Here is a 20,082-nt window from a genome sequence, read left to right on the forward strand (position 1 = left end):
CGTGTCGACGGCGGAAGAATCTCAAGTCATTTTTGTGAACTATTTCAAAGCGCGTGTACATGGCGTGATCCGAGCGAAGTCAAAAAAATATAGTGCCTATCAAAGGTCAATCATCTCACAAATCGAACCCGTAAAAATTTTAATAAATGTCCATGACCACTACCGCCAGAAATGTAGCAAGCATGTAGTCACTTTCAAAACTCTTGAAATTACAGTTTAGGTAAGTCAGAAAATTTATAGAAATTTTCTTGGCGGCAAAGGGAGATATCCGAAGAGAGGGGGTAACTGCTATAAATATGAAGGGACGCCATGACGAAGTCTCCTTCTCCGGCATTTGTGATACAAAGCAGACGAAAAATTGTTGAGCTGCTCTGCGAAATCAAACCAACAAAAGTAGACTGAGTTCAACTGCAGATTTTAGCCATTGTGGCTAGGTCTTGTCTCCATGAGGAGATAGTTTTCTTGAGTGAAATAATTGTACCAGATAGGACGGTCAAAGTACTGAATAAATTCTATAAGTAATTCGTGTGCGGAAATAATTATAGTCCATCGTGTGCGCTCAGCAAACAAGTGAACGGTATTTTCTTTTTTTTAATGCTTTATTCCAGGAAACCTGAAGAAACATAATGATATGTACAGCCATGAATGTAAAAATGGTTAAATAAAATGCCAGGGTCGCAGGTGAGCCCTATGATGAACAATGGTGTGACTACATGAGGTAGGTGACTTTCCATCTTACTACCTCTTATATCTTGTCTCATGATCTCTAAAAGTGTATTTGAATGGGGATATACGACGCAGTGGTCACCCCTACTAAGTTTTGTAAATGTGAGAATACAACTAAAAAAGAGTCATTTGTTTTATTTTCCACTTGGATAAATTTTTGAAGTCTTGCGAGTGCCGTATAATGTTGTAAAAAGTTATTGAATAGGGTTCCGAAGTGATATCACGTCCAATGTAGATCGTCATCCGTGTGAGTGTACTGCCTATATTTTGTGATGCCAAATTAAGATGTTCAGCCGACGTAAAATTTTTCTGTCTGCAATTTGACGTTAATAATTTAGGAATCCATGGTTACTCATTTTCAATCGAGTGGAAGCGCGCTGTCGGGTGAGAACCTAGGGTGATGAATTTGGTCACTGAGAGAAATGTTTTTCTAGGCCCATTTTAAACTGTGTCTGACTGACAATAAAAGATCTAGTAGAATGTTTCAGTCATTTTCTCGTAAAAATCAAGTTATTAAATACGATATCATTTATGCAAAGTTATTCATGATTAATGCATTGGGCGATATTAGACGTCGAGATTTCTAGTGAGGATTTTATTCCAGTTCTTTGTCGATGATAATTGTGGAGCTGGGAAACAGAGGTTAGTTTTGTTGATATGAGATTTGTGAATCAGGTTGGACCTGTCATTGAAGCCGGGACATGGAGGCCCGAGGAATGTTTTATATGAGTTGAGATGAGATGTGCAAATCAGGTTAGAGTCCTGTCATTGAAGCCGGGACACGATAGCCCGAGGTATATTTTATAATGTTGGGAATGGAAAGAAATTCATAGAAATCCATAGCGGTATTAATTGGCGACGCGTATAATTAGTGTGGGCATCTTGAAGCATAATCTGTGCATTTTGTTGGTTAGAATATCGTATTTGTTTAATTATGTCGGCGGAGTTTAAAAGGGAGCATTTTGAGAAGTCAGTCAGGTAGAACGAACCGGGTGTTTCACATCACTGACAAGTGAACTTGGGGGTGAGAGGCCTCAGCTGATAGGGGGAAAACAGCGGGGATATAACGGGACATGCGTGGAATTGAGATTGTACTGTATTCTCGGCTGGGGAAAACGTTAAAATGCTGGATTTGTTGAAATTCATAGCCGGTAATGATCTGAGTATTGTGAAATACTGTAAAATTTGTTTAATTGGGGATGTATTGAACATTTGAAACCATGAACTTCGAGTATAAGGAACAGAGTAACCAAATTCAGGGTTGTCCAAAATATAGAGCGATGGTCGTGATGATTGGTTTGTCTGTGAGGGGTGTGCATAATTCTTAAATGGTATGACGAGATATGACATCGTAATTATATGGGGAGTTGTTTGGTTTGTACGTAGATTCATAGGATATCCAAGTATTAATAACGGTTAGGACTAGATTAGATTTTAAAGTGTGAGATCACGAGACAAGATATATAACTGGACATGAATTATGTAACAATTCTTTTCCAGCCAGACAAACATCACAAGATTGAATTCACATCACAGCTGCGTAGAAATTTGTGAAGAAACCAGAGTCCGCGGAGATAAAATTTACTGTTCTTTAACATTTCGTTAAATCATTTAAATTTATTTAATTATTAAATTCAGTGAAACCGCATTTTGAAATAACTTTAAACAAGCGAATAACTTGGAGATGCATTCTGGAAATTTTAGTTTGTTTTCTGGGGAATATTTTAAATATAAAGTAACGATTAAAGGGACATATCCGAAGGAAATGGATTTTACTGCCACAAAGTTTGTGAGCATTGCTATGGTTGTAATTATTGAACTTCGATTGATTGAGCAGTGAATGTGCTGGGGATAGTAAAGTGGAAACTTTGGTCATCAACCGATGTAACTTAATTGTGTTTAGCCTTCAGCCTAGAAACTTGGATGGTCAGGGGGTCATCAACCTCAGTGACTTAGATTAGGGTCATATGCCATTGTAGCATCATTTCCTTGCGGTCATCATCCACAATGACTTTAAAGTAACTTAGAAGATTAGATGTCGGTCCATGACATAGACGCAGGTCACATCGATTCAATTAAGGGTCCATGCCGTAGAACCACTGTGTGGCACACACCAGTTGGACTGCCTTAATTATACCCAGAGTCCAGAGTTCGTGTTACGAGGGCTGGACCATAACGAATCACTAGATGGTACATGTGGTCTCACATGGAAGCCGAATTTAAGGATTTCCAGACTTTCCTTTCTTAAATGATGAATAATTGAGACAATGGTTTCTAGTAAGAATGCCCATCAGGCAGTTACGTTAAAGTCTCACACCAGTGTTCTGACCTTTATGTAAAAATGATTGTGGTGTCCAGTGGACACAATTGACTTCTATGACACCGTTGACATATCAGATTGCTTCAGAATTTTCCTGAATAAATAGGAATCTTTTAAATAGACCTTTCATTCCAGTAGATAGATTAGAATTACTGAACCCTACCTTTACCTCAGCAAGTGACGAAGAACCCGATACGACCCAAGAGACAGATCTCATGAACTTTGCTGATAGGTAAGAAAGGTAGGTATCCCTCAATATGGACCAAAGGGTTCAGTATACTACCGTATCTGTAGGAACTCTCTTACTAGAATTCTGTTCTTGTAATTAGGATAGACTTTACTGCAGTTAAGAATTGTGTAATTCTTGTGTATTCTGTTTCCAGTAATTAACAGCAATTTTCATCCTGTTCGCTTGTTATAGGAATAAAAAATCGTACAGTTAAGTAGAATTGTAGTTTAGTAGTACCTATATTATTTAACTTATTGTCGTGTGATCTTTGTGAACTAACCTAGACAATATTTCTTTCCTTTCATTTTTATTTTGCACAGAATAAGTTATCTTATTCTTCCCTTTCTTTTCATTATTTAGTAAAGAATAGCTAAGGAGTACGAGTGTAGGAACTGTGGGTATGGCCAGGCATTAAATAGTATGAGGGAGGAGTTGGAGAGCTTGAGGGAGATAATTAGGATTCTCTCAGACGACAGGAGGGAAAGTAGGCCTCCCTCAAGCAATGTACACGATACAGTAGGTGTAACAGAGGGATGGGAAGGAAAGGGGGGAATGGTAGAAGACAGGTGGTCTAATGTTTTAAGGGGAAGCAGATTGCAGGCTACGAGCTCCATTCAGGATCAGAATTCAGGACAGGTGTTGGTGAGAAATCGGTACGAGTCACTGCAGGTAGAACAACCGAGGGAAGATGAGGAACAGGGAACTGCTGCCGAGAAGTGTGGAAGTAGGAATATGGGAAGAGGTAGGAAAGGGAAATGTGGAGTAGTGGATAGGAAAAGACAGGTGGAACAGGGTCATGGGATGAAGAAAAGGAAGGAGGTAGTAGCTTCTGCGGCTGTCAGGAAAGATAGGACTGATCAGGAGGAGAGGGGATCAAATGAGGTGGGTAGGGTTGAGGCTCTGGTCATGGGGGATTCCATCGTTAGACATGTCGGGAAAGTGTGTGTGTGTGGAGGAAAGGGTACTAGGGTAGGGTATTATCCAGGAATTAGATTAAGGCAGATGTTGAGGAAAGTAGAAGAGGAGGAGGAGGGAAAGGAGAAGGTAGTAGTGTTTAACGTTGGTACTAACAACATAAGACAAGCAGGTATAAGTACCAACATAGTTGGGGATGTGTGGGATCTGGTAAATAGCACGGGTGAAGTTTAAGGAAGTGGAGATTGTTATCAGTGGAATACTGTGTAGGAAGGGATACTGACTGGAAGGTGATTGGGGATTTAAATGAGACTATGGAGTGGGTATGTGGGAAACTGGGAGTGAGATTTCTAGATCATAATGGGTGGGTAGGAGATAGGGATCTGTGCTCAGATGGCCTTCACTTAAACCGCAGTGCTACATATAATTTGGAAATTTGTTTAGAAGGGTTATAGGGAGGTACGTTCAGGGAAACAGGGAACTGGAAATCAAGTAGGGATGACAGAAAAATGTTAGTGTTCAACTGTAGAAGTATTGTAAAGAAAGGAATAGAATTAAGTCATTTAACAGATATATATACTTACCAGATATTGTAATAGGAGTTGAGTCATGGCTGAGAAATGATATAATGGATGCAGAAATTTTCTTACGGAACTGGAGGGTGTATCGTAGAAATAGGATAAGAATGGTAGGAGGGGGGAGTATTCATTCAGGTGAAAAAATAATTTGTAAGCTACGAAAAAGTTAAAGATGACAAACATGAAATTCTAGGGGTAAGGCCTTAAAGATAATAGGCAACTTGATGTCTTTGGAGTGTACAGACCAGGAAAGGGTAGCGCAGATGCTGATTCAGAATTATTTGATAAGATAATCAGCAATGTGGGAAACAATAAGGCAAGGAACGTGATTGTAGTGGGTGATCTCAATTTACCAAACGTCAATTGGGAAGGTAATGCGAACGACAGGAAGCATGACCAACAAATGGCAAATAAGTTAATATGGAAGGGGCACCTGATTCAGAAAGTGATGGAACCAACTAGAGGGAAAAATATTCTGGATGTGGTTCTGGTAAAACCAGATGAGCCCTACAGAGAAACCGAAGTAATAGATGGTATTAGTGATCACAAAGCTGTTTTTGTAGTAATTAAAAATAAATGTGAAAGAAAGGAAGATATTAAAATTAGGAATATTAGGCAGTACCATATGGCTGATAAAACAGGCATGAGGGAGTTTTTAATAAGTAACCATGATCGGTGGAAAACGGTAAATAAAAATGTAAACAGACGCTGGGATGGGTTTAAACCAATTGTTGAGGAATGTGAAAATAGGTTTGTAGCTGTAAAGATCCAATATATTATAACAGAGAAGTAAAGAGACAAAGAAGGAGGTGCAGGTTGGAAAGAAATAGAGTTAGGAATGGCTGTGGAAGTAAGGAGAAATTGAAGGAACTTCCTAGGAAATTGAATCTAGCAAAGAAGTCAGCTAAGGATAACATGATGGCAAGCATAATTGGCAGCCATACAAATGTTAGTGAAAAATGGAAGAGTATGTATATGTACTTTAAGGCAGAAACAGGTTCCAAGAAGGACATTCCAGGCATCATTAATGAACAAGGGGAGTGTGTATGCGAGGATCTTCAAAAGGTAGAAGTATTCAGTCAGCAGTATGTAAAGATTGTTGGTTAGAAGGATAATGTCCAGACAGAGGAGGTGACTAATACTAAAGAAGTATTAAAATTTACCTATGACAGCAATGACATTTACAGTCAGATACAAAAGTTGAAAACTACAAAAACAGCTGGAATTGACAAGGTTTCAGGGGATATACTAAAGGTTGGGATATAGTACCATATCTGAAGTACTTATTTGATTATTATTTGCATGAAGGAACTTTACCAAATGAATGGAGAGTTGCTATAGTAGCCCCTGAATATAAAGGAGAGGGTGATAGACATAAAGTTGAAAATTACAGGCCAGTCAATTTGACATGCATTTCATGTAAGCTTTGGGAAAGCATTCTTTTTTATTATATAAGACATGTTTGCAAAATTAATAACTGGTTTGATAGAAGGCAGTTTGTGTTTAAGAAAGGTTATTCCACTGAAGCCCAACTTATAGGATTCCAGCAAGATATAGCAGATATCTTGGATTCAGGAGGTCAATTGGATGTACCGCAATTGACCTGTCTAAGGCATTTGATAGGGTAAATCATGGGAGACTACTGGCAAAAAATGAGAGCAAATGGACTTGACAAAAGAGTGACTGAATGGGTGGCTCTGTTTCTAGAAAATAGAACTCAGGGAATTAGAGTAGGTGAAGCTTTACCTGTCCCTGTAATAATTAAGAGGGGAATTCCTCAAGGCAGTATTATAGGACCTTTATCTTTTCTTTTATATATCAATGATATGTGTAAAGAAGTGGAATCAGAGATAAGGCTTTTTGCAGATGATGTTATTCTGTACAGAGTAATAAATAAGTTAAAAGATTGTGAGCAACTGCAAAATGACCTCGATAATGTTGTGAGATGGACAGTAGGCAATGGTATGATGATAAACGGGGATAAAAGTCAGGTTGTGAGTTTCACAAATAGGAAAAGTCCTCTCAGTTTTAATTACTGTGTTGATGGGGTGAAAGTTCCCTTTGGGGATCATTGTAAATACCTAGGTATTAATATAAGGAAAGATCTGCATTGGGGTAATCACATAAATATGATTGTAAATAAAGGGTACAACAGATCTCTGCACTTGGTTATGAGGGTATTTAGGGGTCGTAGTAAGGATGTAAAGGAGAGAGCATATTTGTCTCTGGTGAGACCCCAACTAGAGTATGGTTCCAGTGTATGGGACGCTCACCAGGATTACTTGATTCAGGAACTGGAAAAAATCCAAAGAATAGCAGCTCAATTTGTTCTGGGCGATTTCCAACAAAAGAGTAGCGTTACAAAAATGTTCCAAAGTTTGGGCTGGGGAGACTTGGGAGAAAGGAGACAAGCTGCTCGACTAAGTGGTATGTCACTTAGTTTACAAAAGGAGTACATTTATTGTTCCACCTATTCCTATCTATCTATCTATCTATCTATCTATCTATCTCTCTCTATATATATGAATAGGTGGAACAATAAATGTACTCCTTTTGTAAACTAAGTGAGATCGCTGTTTTCAATACGGATCAAAAATGAGAGTGATGATTTGTAAGTGGTATGTTCCGAGCTGTCGGTGGAGAGATGGCGTGGGAGGACATCAGTAGACGAATATGTTTGAGGAGTGTCTTTAAAAGTAGGAAAAATCACAATATGAAGATAAAGTTGGAATTCAAGAGGACAAATTGGGGTAAATATTCGTTTATAGGAAGGGGAGTTAGGGATTGGAATAACTTACCAAGGGAGATGTTCAATAAATTTCCAATGTCTTTGCAATCATTTAAGAAAAGGCTAGGAAAACAACAGATAGGGAATCTGCCACCTGGGTGACTGCCCTAAATGCAGATCAGTAGTGATTGATATTAAACATTGTATAAATATATACAGTATTTACGTATCACAATGTATTCCACTAACGTTAAGGAATAAATCATTGATAGATATTTATTTTGTAAAATAATTAATATTCTTAGAAGACTATTTTTTAAAATTCCTGAAAGTTTTGCTTTTTGGACATGTACCTACCTTTTCCAAATCTCCCATTCAACTACAAAAATTGTTTCCAAGGGCAGATAGTAGCCATGATGAACAGAAATGAAATAATTTTAAGAGTGCATTTGTACAATGTACAGAGAAAACATGTGGCAGAACATCAGGAAAGGTGAGAGAGAAAGAGACAACATGATGGAATGATAGAGTGAAAGATACAGTAAAGGAAAATAAAACTTGGAAGGAATGGAAAATACAAGAGACTGACGAGTGTAGAGTAAGATACATAAAACAGAAATGAGTTTGCAAAACAGTAGTAGCTGAAGAAAAGTTGGAAAATATTCTCCCAGTAAGTAAAGGAAGATTTGAACAAAATGAAAAAAAGAAAAAAAACCTTTTGTTCTAATCAAAACTGGGCATCTTTTGCTAACAGCACTGAGAAAATCCAAGACACCCAGGTTTAGTTGCTGTTCTGAAGTGCTGACGCAACAGCCAATGAAAGCTTATCCTTGTGATGGCAGCAAACAGCACAGTGCCTTTGACACCCCGATTTTCTATTATGCTCGAAGTCCTGCTCTTGAAGAATGCGTGAAACTGATGCAACAATTCTGACAATGTGATTCTCAGCATTCTAAATGAGATGCAATGTGATCAGAGGCAGAAACTTGTTATTGGCCTAATTAACTGCCTCGTGATCAGATACATTTTCCGGCAAGTGTTTTTATTTTTGTATTCCACGACAACTGCACTTTGCTGTTGCACAGACAGAGGTGTTTTTGGTAGTAACAAGCATGTGGAATTATCACACATTCTAGTTTCAAAAATTCTTCATCATGTGATTAAAACTCTCATTTTGACAAGTTGTGAGAAAAATTCAGCCTTTTCAAATGTATTACAAAAAATGCAGACACTGGGCTATCTTTCAAATAGAGAATGTTTTACTACATATTAGTTAGGATCTTATGATTAACCCATTCTTCTAATTTATTCATTCAAAAAGACATTGATTTCCTTTTTTTAAGTGAAACAAATTTAACTCATTATCTCCTGAGTTTTTGTATGCAAGCTTATTATTTTTTTAAAGTATTGCTTACAATACTTAAACGAGCCATGACTACGTATCTCAATACGCCGGCGGCGGAGAACTATGACGCTGGAATAAAAACACTTGCCAAAAGTTCGACTAGGCGTAAACTTAACTTCGTCACGTCCAAAGCCACTGATAAATCCTCAACCTCAACTTCAAAGGTGGTCGAAACTGAAACTGTGGAATACGTCTGCCCAGGTTGTGGTGAAGTGCAGGATGATGATGCCGGGGTCCAGTGTAATGAGTGTTCTGAGTGGTGGCACTAACTATGTTCCTCTTACAAGGGTGAAGGCGCTTTTGTTTGCGACTGTTATTAGTTGTTTTCAGACAGCTTAGCTGTTTTCAGACATTTATTTTTTCACTGGGTATAGTTGAAAGGTGTTTTAATTTTATTGTCTTATACGGACGGTAACATTTTTATTTACAGGGAAAATTATAAATAAATTATTTGACTTGCGTACTCTTGGCCTCCGTAATACGTACTCTTACCCGCCCAGGGCAGCCAAGAGTTCGCATTTCCCAAAAATTGTTTGAAATTAATTAATGTAATGTACTTAAATAGTAATGTGTTGTAACTATGTATCAACGTTGTTTGATTGTTTTACTTTCATGTGGTGCAGTTTTATGAATAAAAGATAACGTAATAAGAAAGTTATTAACAAAAATAAACTAAGTGCGCACTCTTACCCTCCTCTACCTTACAGTAAATCCCTTGCACTATACCACTAGAGATAATGAACCACTAATGAGGGTTGGTAGCATCCACATTCACATTCTTATAGGATTAAGTAAGAGCCATGTTTACATCTGAAGGTAAAGTTAACAGGTTCCTGCCAATAATTTTAAATCAATAGCTGGTGATATATTGAGTACTTTTAACAATGTACAACAATTTTGTACATATGCTACCAAGGGTCGATGGCAGTATGTAGGGTTGGCATTATATCAAGGTAATTACTATGTTACTTACATCAGGAATATCTGTTCGTTGCTCATAGTGGGTGATAACTGAAGGTGGCGGTATATGGGGTGGCAATATATAGGGGATTAACTGTACATCACACTACTGTTCTCTTTCTCTCACTCCATCCAGCATCATTTTAGGCAAGTACAATCCTGCAGTCATTGACACATGATTCACCTACATTGACACATGATTCACCTACCTGCTTTGAAAATCACTCTTCATTATATTCACAATCACTTTTTGATTATGATAATGATGATGCTTGTTGTTTTAAGGGGCCTAACATTGAAGGTCATCGGCCCCTAATGGTACGAAATGAAATGTCAACCAAAAATATAAAACATCCACTGACCAAAATTTAAAAAACTGTCATGAAGAATGAATGGATGGACATGAACCAGGAAAAAACCAACCAACAAACAAACAAACAAATAAACAAAGAACAGTGGATCCTAGTCTAAAGAAGTTCAAAAATAAGATTATTACTGGCCAAGGGACTACTAACAAAGACAATCCTGGAAAAAGGATGGTTTATGGCTAAAGGGGTCCAAAATCCAGGTCTAAGGCCCCTCAGAACGGTACTTATCGCTAGTAAAGTAGAACCATGGTATTTGTCAAGTAGCGAAGACTCACGGTGTTCCACACGTGATGGTACTACTCACAAGTATTGTACGCCGTACAGGTAACGCAGACCTATGGTGTTCTCACACAATGGCGCCACTCATAGCCAACGCAAACCGATGGGGTACCTCACCTAGGTGTACTAAGCACGGGCGCCGGTATTCCCGTGGTGTTCCTCACATAGTGGGTACTAATCACAGGCAACGCAGACCCACGGTGTCGCTCATATAGTGCTACTAATCACAGGCAACGCCCAGACCGTGGTGTTGCTCACATGGGTACGATTCACGGGTACTGGAAACCCACAGTGACCCTCTCGCTGCTACTACCAAGCACAAACCTATTGTGTACCTGACATAGTGGTACCACTCGCAAGTAAAAGCGACCCATGGTGTTCCCCGCATGATTGTAGGAATTAAGAGTAGTTTCATGGTTCTAATTCAATCATTGCTTGGTCGCCCCTTGTAGTCGCCTCTTACGACAGGCAGGGGATACCGCGGGTGTATTCTACATGTGCGCCCCCCACCCGCAGGGGGTCAATCACTTTTTTGTGATTCATCCACACAAATGCAAACCATAAAACTACGAGAAGGCTGTTATAAAAGCAAACTTTTAACTGTTACATCTAAACAACAGCATGAAATAAAAGACAATTAGACATCAAAAGAGGTTTTCTACAGGTAAGGATAAAGTTTTCTGTTAGTCAGGTAAGTAAAACAACAAGACTCTGTAAAACAATTTCATGCAGTTTTTATTAATGCATGTTATAACACATCAACAGTATAATATATTACAGTTAAAATGTTTCAGTCTTAGGGTGCAATACAAAATTAATAACATATACAAAGTGTTTATACAGGATTTAGTCAGAAACAACACTGCAAGAAAGCAATATTGGAGGTTCAGTTGTAACCACCTCAAAACAATATTGAACTGATGACTAACAGGAGTACTCTACCTGTACAATAATATTCCAGAATATATTACACAATATACTGTTCTGAATATTTATCTCTCTGTAAAGTGACTCAACTTCAAATAGAGAAATTTGTAATCAATGTTTTACATGTCAAAAGAAGGATGAAGGTTATGACTAGAAGGGGGGGCAAATGATCAAAGAACATTTATAGCTTTCATTCCAAAATAGCTTTAGGAATGAAAATTTCTATATAAACCTTCATTCTTCAAATCAACCACATCTTCCAGAATACTCTCCTTTTACATCACACAAGCACCAGGTACTCATTATTACCACAATGGTACCTTTACAACTGAAATTTATTTTTTTAGAGTTCAGTCAGCACACCAAAGTTTTTGATACTCTTTATCTCAACTAAAGAGTCTGCAAACAAATTTCTATTGTTACTTTTTACCTGTTAACCTTAACTTGTTAACCTTACTTTTCTGCATAGGAGTCCATCACTTGGCAATATTTAATCTATTTGCACTACATGAATTAATAATAATAATAATAATAATAATAACAACAACAACAAAGCCATAGGCAGGCATTTTCATTCAATACCATTTAGGCTGCCTGCAAGTCAATTTTGGTGTTCTGTTTTAATGTACCAAATGACAGAGAAACTGGAATTCTATGGGGCACCCTATGGCTGAGCATTTAAATAGTTTTCATGAGTAAAACGTGTCACCAGATACCTTTGTCAGGAGTCATCTTCAACCTGATGGCACCTTACATATATAGAGCATAGTCTACGTTCTGGTCATGCAGCAAGCATAGCCCACAGAAGACTTTGACAAGACATTTAAAGCAGGGAATGAACTAACACCTTTAGAGACTTTAGTTATGGTTATATGTCGCTAGATGGCACTAGTACCACCCAAGTCAATGATGTGTGATATTTTCTAAATGTTTTGATCTTAGATTGACTCTGACATTGCTCTCTAAACATGGCTGTTCCATGGAAGACGTGCTGGATGCAAGATTGCACTTGTATAAAAATCTTTACAAACTAATAAACATTTACCATGTTGTTTATTTATTTATTTACTTATTTTAAAAGATTCTGTGTATATGTTAAATAACCACTTATAGCCTGTAAGGTACTAACGAACTGTTATGGTTACCTTATCTGTATGACAGGATCTATTTGTTTTTCAAATAAACTTTCAGAAATCTAAATGCATGTCATTAAAACTAAAATGGTCTGCCCAATTTCACCTGTTAATTTTGTTTGTTTTTGCAAACAAATATATCTATAACACCCATCAGCTAATTCTTTGTTTTAACAACAGAAAAATAATGTGTCGAAGCTGTGTTTGACATTCATGTACCGAATGAATGGTGAAAGTCAACCCAGTCTAAATCAAACACTAGATGTTTCAGAGAAAAAGAAGAGAAAAATCTCAGCAACAAAAACTCAAGATCAAAGTGATTAATACCGATTTCTAAGTCCAAACATAAAGTGTTATAAAACTAAATAATGTCATTATCAGAAACTGAAAATGAAAACCTACAACCTGTTTTCCAGTCACTGACCGGATCAGGGATGTAATGAATGAAGCAGATATAGGCTGTTAGTACGATAGGGTCGCCACTCCCAAAGTGATTTATTAATGAATGATAGATGCTATGAAATGAGAATGGAGAGTGTTGCTGGAATGAAAGATGACAGGGAAAACCAGAGTACCCAGAGAAAAACCTGTCCCGCCTCCGCTTTGTTCAGCACAAATCTCACATGGAGTGACCGGGATTTGAACCACGGTATCCAGCAGTGAAAGGCTGACGCGCTGCCATCTGAGCCACGGAGGCTTATCAGAAACAAAAAGCAGTTAAATATTACCATCAAATCGTCTAGAGTCAACCTGGGGATCTACAGTTGGTCATTATGTAGACTTTATTATTGCACATATTTATTGTTATGTCTATGAATTGCTGCTGCCGCCTGCTGTCAGCTGACAGACATGACTTCCTCTTACCATCTAACATAGAAATATCGAGTGCACTGTGTGGCCTTAGCAGCGGTGTAGCCAAGAGTAAAAATAAAAAAGTAAAAATGTATCCAACTTGTACTAATTGGGCTTTGTTTACCTTTACTGAAATACCAAAAAATATAGATACAAGAATTTCACAAGGTAAAACCATATTCCAGTGCAAGGTCGACCACTGACATGACAAAGCAGTGTGCAATGCTTTGGTGCAAAATGTTTCTGGCGCGTACTTGTTGAGTGAATGTCAAGTCGATGGTAATGAACCAAACACAGTCATGTTTCAAAACACTAGTAGTTTTCTAAATTTTGTACATCAAATCAATTCTGCACTAACTGTCCTCTTTTGCAATGCCACTGTTATTTTGGGCATAAAATTCTTACTCAACGATACTCACATCATGGGTTGGAATTATATTCAGAAGTCAATATGAAGAAAATCTGCACAAGTTTGACCTCTGCATAACTTTATCCCTAGGGTTCTTAGGGCAACTGTTGTAGTACTATCATCTCGGTATCCCACGAGGGATAGGAGTTTATATTTAGTTAGTCTTTAATGTAATGGAAGAGGTTCTGGTCCCTAAAGTTCATACTGACTGACAAGACTCAGAAACTCATCCTTAAGGTTTAAGACCTAGAAAAATGTGTGATACCAGTACTACTATATGGATGCCAAACCTGGGCACTAACACTAAAACAAAGGCAAATAATCCAGAGATACCATCGTGAAATGGGAAAAAATACTCCAGGTCTCACTGAGAGATAGAATATGGAATGAAGATATATTGAGGAGAACCGGCATGAATGACACTCTGACGGCAGCTGATCAGCTATAATGGAAATGAGGATGACATGTAGAGAGACGGGATCAAAATCGATGGACTCACAAAATGACAATGTGGGATCCCAGAGAAGGAAGATGGAATGTGGGAAGGCAAAGAACTAGATGGGCAAACTGGTTTGCGAGATGGGGAGGAAAACAATGGACAAGAACAGCAAAGATATGGCAGAAGTGGAAAGACCTAGGAAAAATAGTGTGCAGTGATCACTAACCTTATACAAGTTATCCACTCAGACGGGATACAAATTTGGTTCAAGCCCTGTGATAAGCTAGGTCGATTAAAACACATATTAGAGAAATTGTGCAAGGGTGAAATATATAACAGTGTGCTTCCACAAAGACAGAAACCTGAAAGTCATCTTCTTGATACTCTGGGATAAAATAGTAAAAGTGCCAAGAATACAACAAGAGGCTTTTATAAAGTGGTGAACAAAAAATCTTCATTGCGCACACTGAGGAAAGAAGCCACGCAAGTGTAAATTATGTTAAAGTATGTCCTCAAGACAGGGGTGAAATATACAACTTACAATAGTATGCCTCTACAAAGAGGGAATCATGATGGTCATCTTCTGATCACTCAGGGAAGTAGCAAGACTGGTGTCAAATAGACATTAAGACATTCACATGAAGTGGTGATCCTATAAGTAATCACGGAACACACAGTGAAAAGAGGAAACACACATGGAAGTATGTAATAGAGAATTTCCATGTGGGGAGAAGCTCAAGAACTTAAAAGACACCTCCACTAACATTCTGATGAGAAGCTAAGCAAGAACGAAATGTGCAGGGCTATGCTTTCACAAAGAAGGATCTCAAACTCCATGGGGAAAAACTATACAAGTGTCAATAATGTAATAATACGTTCACAAATTGTTGATCTCGAAAGAAACAATTGCATCAACTCAGAGGTGAGACTTCACAAGTGTACAACATGCAATTGTACGTTCTCACGAAACAAACTAGGAAATAACCTTTCTAATTATGCTCCTCAGGACCTGCTCACCTGATGAGTTAAACTGAGCAATGTCCCTGCATTGCAGGAGGCCATAGCCCTTAGGGGATTTACAAGGCTATTTATTTATTTTAATGTTAATTTTATGTCAGGCAATTAAATGATAGAAAAGTTTATAGTAAATTCACAAAATAACAGAGCCTCATCTCATGTTATGTATGAAAATGTAAAAATAACACTGAGTTACAAAATGAAATTTTTTTCAAGGCTTTTAGTTTTGATGGGTGATTGTAATGTAGTTTTGCCTCCTGTTTATGAATATGAAATCAAATTTTATGAATCACGTAAGGATTTTACAGAATTTTAAATTAAGTATTTACTTAATCTATAATATCGCTTAAAGCGAAGTTTGGGAATTAAACACCAGTAAAGTAACTATAACTAACTTAAAAAGAATCTGGAAAACAATTTATTATTTGCCTTGTTTGTGAGCATATAAAATTAAATTCTACAAATGGCAAGTCCAGGATACAATTTTAATGACTTAAACTCTCTTCCTTTTGCTGCGGAAGTGTGATCTTCGTGATCGTCTGACGTGTTGCAACTCCGGATTGTCCCTCTTCATAGACCAGCAATAGTCAGCTAACATCACAGCATTCCACCTGCCCTGATAACGTGTTTCTACCTCTTTCATGTCCTAGTGGAACCGCTCCCCATGTTCTTCACTAAAATCTCCTAAGTTTTCAGGGAAAACGTCGAGGTGACTATGAAGGAAATGTAGCTTGATATTCATATTACAACCTAAATTTTTCATAGCCATCAGCATATCTTCTACGATTTTCTTGTAATCCGGGTGCTTCCTGTTCCCCAAAAAACCGTTTATCACATTCTTGAAACCTACCCAAGCCAATCTTTCCTCAAAGGTCATCATCGCCTCAAATTATTCATCTGTCGTAAGGCTCCGCATCTGTGGTCCCACAAAGATTCCTTCTTTTAGTTTCGCATCAGAGAGGAAGGAGAATTTCTGACAGATGTACTTAAAACAGTCACCATCTTTATTCAAACCCTTTACGAACTGTTTCATGATCCCTAGTTTAATATGGAGAGGTGGCAGAATGATTTTTTCTCGTTTCATCAAACATGATCTTATTATATTCTTGTCTTCTGGATCCATTGTTGTTCTAGATGGCCATTCCTTTCTAACCCAGTGTGCATCACGTCTACAGCTGTCCCACAGGCAGAGAAAACATGGATACTTTGTGTAACCTGACTGTTGTCCAAGAAGCATTCCTATAACTTTTAGATCACCACATACAATCCATTCGTGCTCTGAATACTTAATTGCCGTTAATAACATTGCAAGGGTTTCATAGTTTTCCTTCAAGATGTAAGAATACGCTACAGGTATCGAACCATACTTATTGGTGATGTGTAAGAGTACAGCTTTGATACTGTTTACGTTCCATCGATAAATAACCTCCATTCATTCTTGTTGTATGTAATTCCGTATTTTGATACTACTCCCTCAATGTTCTTACAGTAAACAAGAGGACCCTCTTCAGTGAAGTACTCACAAAATTCTTCTTCTCTTGTTCGGTACCAGGAAAATGTTGTACCTGGAGCTTGCAGTCTTTTCTCCTTTAAACGAGAACCCAGCATTTGTGACAACTCCTTTGAGAGACCCAGATCTCTTACCAAGTCATTTAGTTCACATTGAGTAAACAACTTTGGTTGTAGCTCTTCTGTGGTTATCAAGATTTCATCGCTGTCACTAGAACCAGACGATGATGATGATGACAATGATGATTGCAGAGTTGCTGGTGGGTTACGCACAGGAATGTCAGGTCCATGTGGTACAGGTCTGATTGCTGATTTCAGGTTTGGATATGCAATGCTTTTAATACTTTTCTTGTTATGGCCTTCAACTTTTACCGTACAAAAATAACAATCATCGGTATGATTTGTTTGCTCTCTCCACACCATCGGAATTCCAAAAGGTAACGAATTCTGCTTCCCCTGAGTCCATTTTCTTAAAGCCGCAACACACGTATGACACACGCTGTGTGGCGCAAACCTTTTATTTTGGTCGCCTAACTTGACACCAAAATATGCCAGGTAAGCTTTCTTTACGAATGAGGTTATGTTCTCTCTTCTCGATTTCAAAGTCAATGAGCCGCAAATGAAACAAAAGGAGTTGGGATTGTTTACACACTGTCGTCTTGAGGAACTCACCATTTGTAGACTGATTTGCACTTGTAATATGTATTAAATAGCTATTTAGAGCACGTTTCCAAACGAAACTAAACCAGTTGCAGTGTTCCTCTGTAAACATAGACATCAGACTATCGATTTTACCGCAACTGATCGTTTTCGATTACTCTAATGTACATATTTTATCGATCAGTGCACACTGTTACGCGCAAATTTAAAAAAAGAAAATTACGCAATTACATAAAAACCGTGGGTGTTACAGGAAATCTGATACCATATTTGTAAACAGCTCTAAAAAGTGATCTAAATACACCCATTTTCATGTAAAGCCCGTAAATGATGTTACCCAGTGTAATTTATAATGTTGAAACTTGTATAACATCAAATTTTCCCACCACAGATTAGAAAAATACAAACACTCAAATAAGGTGGTCAAGTCTGATCGGCATGTAAACCAAACTTCATTACCGAGCTCGATAGCTGTAGTCGCTTAAGTGCGGCCAGTATCCAGTATTCGGGAGAGAGTGGGTTCGAGCCCCACTGTCGGTAGCCCTGAAGATGGTTTTCCGTGGTTTCCCATTTTCACACCAGGCAAATGCTGGGACTGTACCTTGAATAAGGCCACGGCCGCTTCCTTCCCACTTCTAGCCCTTTCCTGTTCCATCGTCACCATAAGACCTAACTGTGTCGGTGCGACGTAAAGCAACTTAAAAAAGGGCAAAACTTCATTCCCATGTACTTTAAAGCACTAGTCCACTCAACCCTGTTTGCCAGGTTGAGTCAATCAGCTCATACAGATTTTTTCTCAGCCACTACAGGAGTTCGAAACATGAAAGTCAGAGGCAACACTTCATAAGGTACAATAAGACTACTTTCATTCTTAATGTATTTCAGTTTCTCTTAAGTAGAATCAAAAGTATCCGACTCTAGATGGTTTGATGGTACTTTTATTTCTTCTTTAGTGAGAGATTATTAATGAGTTAACTACCAACAAATAATGTTTTTAAAAAAAACATATAAAGTGCCGATTATACTCATCAGTATCTTGGATCCAGTTGCACTACAGTATTAAGAACTCTTAGAATAAATGATTGCAAATATTGTACTGCAGATAAAATGAAGCCACTGATGATATAAAGTGATGAGTATACTTTGTTGAATACATGGTAGAAGAAAATAAAAATATGGATTATAACAAAGCACAGAAAGATAGGACCTCTGATAGGAACACATATTAGCATTAAAATAAAAACTAAGAAGAGACCAGGAGAAATATGAAAATGCAAAAGGAAAACTGCACTGTCCACACCTGCATATAATTTTATCTTCATATACCGTATTTACTCAAGTATTTCTTGCCAAGAAATTCAGATTTAAAATCAGGGTGTGTGATATGTGCAGAATACTTCCCAATTTTCAACACCTGGATCGAATTTCTTGATTTGCAGGTATTTTCAAGGGCAACTCGCTTTCTGTCAACAGCATACGTTACACTGCATCATTTTAAACCTGTGGCATGAGTATGGTGTTTCTGTGAATTCCTTTCCTCGAAGTTTAAAACGTGCTCTAAAACTTGAATGCTTCTCCATAACAGATCGGCAAACTGTCATGCTGAAGAAGCGAATAATTAAGAAGAAAATGCACTACACTCGATATTGGACCTGTTAAGCTTATATTGTGTTATAATGACATTGCACATGGATTAACAGTGTGAAATCCATCTAGTGTAATAAGTCAAGGAATATCCAAACATCATGCATTATTATAAATACTTGCCTGCCTTTCATCCAAAAGGGAGAGACTGCAAGTCTTTAATGTGTGCACAAATATACATGCTGCAGTTTGCACTCTTGTTTCATTTATATCAACACCTGAAGACCAACCTATAGGAGGTACATACGGGCATTATTTTCTCCCCATAATTTTATTTTTTTAAATGGGGGTGCACGATATATACTATGGCGGCGAGATATATGCGAGTAAATAGAGTAGATAAAAGTGAATGTAGGTAGTAAAAGACAATGAACACCATCTGTATTCATCTTTATATTTATCCCTTTCTTTTTCCTCTGATTATTTGACTTTCTTTTAATCCTACACTTCCCATGTCAAGTTCAAAGTGTGTCAAGATGGCCTCTTGATAAGTGCCAATGTTTTCCTTCATGATGAAATTGAAAAGCAGAAATAAACACACTGGAGGCTGAATCGAAATGGATCCATATGAACTGGGATTAGTGAAGAGAGAGCTCATCTATCTAAAGATGGCAGCGTATCAAAATGTAGAGATTGTCCTTTCCCTTTTGTGTATTTATGTGTGTTTTCATTATGTTATCCTCCTATGAATTCATATCCAAGTTTCTTTCTATATATGAGCTGCTCCGTTAGTTACTGTTCCTACTCAGAAAATATATATACTGTATATATATATATATTATATTATGGTTTCTAATAGAGAAATGACATAATCAGGAGAGTATTCTGAAAGTTACCTATTGTACAGCAAGAACTAACTATCCACAAGATACTACATTACAGTCACACAAGAATTTCAGGACAATATAAAGCACTCTTATCTTAAGTACAGGATGAAATGTGCTAATCAAGTTAATAATTATCAACTTATTTCCACAACTCAGA

General features: G+C 37.6%; 1 protein-coding gene across 7 annotated transcripts in view; it reads right to left on the minus strand.

The window, feature by feature from the left end:
• LOC136857197 (TGF-beta-activated kinase 1 and MAP3K7-binding protein 2) overlaps nucleotides 1-20,082 on the minus strand; it is a 517,262-nt gene that overhangs the window by 118,954 nt on the left and 378,226 nt on the right. The gene's annotated exons all lie outside the window — the stretch shown is intronic.

The sequence above is a fragment of the Anabrus simplex genome, chromosome 1 (assembly GCF_040414725.1).
Source record: "Anabrus simplex isolate iqAnaSimp1 chromosome 1, ASM4041472v1, whole genome shotgun sequence".
In the NCBI taxonomy this organism is placed as follows: Eukaryota; Metazoa; Arthropoda; class Insecta; order Orthoptera; family Tettigoniidae; genus Anabrus; species Anabrus simplex.